This window comes from Eschscholzia californica, unplaced genomic scaffold, assembly GCF_041429995.1.
Source record: "Eschscholzia californica isolate CP2 unplaced genomic scaffold, dmEscCali1.0.p SCAF_3, whole genome shotgun sequence".
Classification (NCBI taxonomy): Eukaryota; Viridiplantae; Streptophyta; class Magnoliopsida; order Ranunculales; family Papaveraceae; genus Eschscholzia; species Eschscholzia californica.
In genome coordinates, this window is record NW_028238420.1 from 10,346,600 (window position 1) to 10,350,085 (window position 3,486).

Here is a 3,486-nt window from a genome sequence, read left to right on the forward strand (position 1 = left end):
GTTGTTTTATTCATTCAATCAATAAAATTCAGTATTTTAGTATTCTTGTTATCAATTTCGGTTCAATAGTCTTTAGACGGAGTTCTAGGACTTTTTTCTAGGTTTTAAAAGTTTTAGACGAAGATCTAATTCTTTCCGGAATTTTCCGCTGCGTCAGCTACCCTATCTATCTTCATCATTTTCTCTCTCTTCATCATTTTTACTCTCTACATCTTTATGACTACTCATTTTTCTCAAAATAAAAGTGAATTGGAGATGAGTTCACGTAGTTCCCGAGTTGAAAACTTGTCTTCCACTTTTATTGAATTAGCTCTTCAACTTCAGGTACCCCCTCCTCTCTCTCTCTTTGTCTCCCCCACCCCCGTCTCTCTCTCTTATATTTTCTTAATTCCTTGAAGATCAACATACATTATTTTCAACCGAATCAAGGGGAAACTATAGCTTCTCTTAAGTATATTTATGTCGATTTTGATTTATTATACATATTGATCTAGAATGCCTAGGTTCTCTCTCTCTCTCTGTCGAGTTAGGGCTTCAATTATGTCTGGTTAGGGCTTCAAATATGTCGGGTTAGGGCTTCAAAAGCACGTCTTCAAATACTTTCAATTAAAACCCACTAAAGTAAAACTTGCACATATCTCTCTCTCTCCCTCTCTCTCTCTCTCCATCATCTGTTCTTCTCCCACACATTACTTCTTCTGATTCTTTCTATTTTTCCTTCTTTTAACTGTGTATCTAAAGGGTTATCTTCAACTCACACTTTCTGCACTTTTAAAATTCCTTAACTTTATCGCTCTTCTAATCCATTTGTTCGCTTCATTTGAGTACAAGTGGCTTTAAGTTAACATTTGATTCAGTTTTAAATTCTGACATCACTGTTCTTCATTCAAATATTGTTTTATGGTAAAATCATATATCTTTTTTTCTTTCCTTCCTTATTCATTTGTTAACTTTTGCTTTCCTGAATGGTTTATGCATTATGCTTTTATGAGGGTGTAACCCGTGCCCATAGGGCACAAATAGTATCTTTATCGACCATTGAGGTGGACTTTATTGAATTACTATTACTATATAAGGTCATATTTAGTTTTTTTTTTGTTAAAAGAGGTCATATTTAGTTTGACATAGATCCTTCAGTTTCTCTTTATTGTTATTGGCTTTACTATAACTTCTCTTTGTAGTTAATAACAATAATTTCTTATTGTTATTAACTGCTAGCGTTCAAATGTTGTCTGCCTAACTTGTTTTAATATATAGGTTTTGTCGATCATTTAGTGAAGTTTGGTTGAAGATTTTGGTTGATGAAGCTGATTCAAGTTGTATGAAGTTTGATTTTTTTCGCATTTTCGGGTTGTTTGGGTTATATATATTCAAACTGATTAGATATTTTTGGCTTTGATTGCTTGACATAATTCACTCCATCCTTGGTATTATTCGAAAGTTAATGAAGATATTCTTCATTATTAAGTTTTCGTGTTCTTATTAATAGGTGTCAGCACCTAAAGTTTCTTGATTTGGGCAATATTTCATCTTCTGTACTGTTTGGGTTATATATTTGAATTGATTAGATGGTACTTACCCTTTGTTGCTTAAAATGACGGGATTATATGGGTCAATTTCGATTTTGTCGTTCTCATTGATGGGCATCTTGATGTTAGATTGCTCGATTTGGGATTCCTGCAATAATGGGAATCTATACTTGAGAGTTTGTAGACTTCTCTATTTGGTTGCATGATATTATTTTGTAGAATTTGAGCCTTTGATTCAGCTACTCCTTCTGAGACTAAAGAACTTTGTTTGGGTAGTTTATATGGTGATAATGAAACTTATCATTACAGTTCAAGGAGCTAGCTAGCACAGGCTAAAGGAAGGAATGGTTAGAAGTGGAGGTGGTCATGACCCCTTTAACATCTTTGGTGCTGAAAATCCTTTTGGTGGTATGGGCCATGAGTGCTCATATCTCTTTGATTTTCTTCGACTGAAGGTAACTGATTATCATTAACATTGCCAACAATTCTTTGATTGCATATTAGATAGTGGAAACAATAGAGGAGGGAAGAAGATGTTATGCATTCTTTAAAGGTGTTTATGGAGGATCTTTACAGTGGCACATCAAAGAAGCTTTTTGTCTCTAAAAATGTCATCCAAGTGCAGTGAGTGAGTATTTGAAAATATTGATTTGTTTTTGTCAGCTGGTTCTTTTGACACATTTTGTTTATGACATCTTTTTGTGTTTAAGTATTTGAATTTTATTTTATTTTAGCAAAAGGTCAAAATCTGGTGCCTCAATGAAGGGCCAGGCTGCTAAGGGAAGTGCGGAGACCATTAATGGCAAAGACCGGTGCCCTCAAGGGGATACCACATTTACTCAATAGAAGATAACGGTGCCCGTCTCTATGGGTGTTAGCTTGTGTCCTTCGAGGGGCTTAAAGAATGAGTGGAAGGGAATATAAGCTCTCATTTCTTTTCTTTAAGTATTATAGGTGGTCTCCGTCTTTTATTGTTAGTCCGAGTCAGGTTATTGTAGACAAGGGTCTCTTAAATCAACTCTTCATGTTAGTTTTAAATGGATCAAGAGTCGTAACTTACATCTAAACGAGTTAGGTTAAGCGTAACTATTCTGAAATCAGGTTCGAGTTTATTCAGATTTGTAGTCTCAAACATGAAATATTGGTTCTGGCAATGGTCAGAACTTTTTTTTGTTTGTTTGCAGCCTGAGACAATCACCAGGCATATAATGTTTGTGTTGTCGCAGAAAGATCACCCCACGTTTCTGTTAATCTGTTTAGCGGTTGTAGTTGCTCATCAAGACCAACCCTGGGGAAGTTGTGAACATTGAGGAATAGATGCGGAGGAACCAAGCTCAAGCTCCAAACACATATGACACGTATGAAGAGGATGACGATACGCATGTAGAGCACATTAGGTTTGAAGTCCCCACTGTAAGAAGGGGGTTAATGAATTGATTGTCTATTTTCTTACTTAGAATTAATATTCAACTTTTTCCTAAAGTTGCACTCTGAACTTTAAATCTCTTATGAAGAAAATATAAAGAGATGACCTATTACTAGTTGTTTCATCGAGTGTAACCATTAGAGCATTCATTTTATATTTAGTAGAACAAGACTTATTTTGTTATCAATTTTCAATGTCAGCTTGAAAGAGAATAACGCGTATCCACGCTTACAGTTCAAAAATATTGTTCGTGCCATGTGGGCACGGGTTACATCCTCGTAGATATAAATTATAAAGGAAAAGCATGAAAATATTAAAAACCATAGAAACAATGAAACGATCCAGATATTGATAATATTGCGCCCCCATCAGAGAGAGAGATGGAGAGGTGGGAGAAGGGTGATGACGACAGGAGTTAGTGTTGGAAGTATCACTGTCGAAATTGATGGTGGGGGTATTTCTACCTTGAACAGATTATACCTTTATGTTTTGACGAAGAGTATCTTAACCCTAAATCCTTATTTGTGGAGT

The 3,486-nt window shown here is 35.3% G+C and overlaps 1 long non-coding RNA gene across 1 annotated transcript; it reads left to right on the top strand.

Moving 5' to 3' along the window:
- The first annotated feature begins 1,193 nt into the window (after nucleotides 1-1,193).
- On the top strand, nucleotides 1,194-3,142 carry LOC147548308 (uncharacterized). The gene is made up of 2 exons (XR_015238253.1): nucleotides 1,194-2,157; nucleotides 2,264-3,142. It is a non-coding gene; the product is annotated as an uncharacterized LOC147548308 (long non-coding RNA).
- Nucleotides 3,143-3,486: the final 344 nt, after the last annotated feature.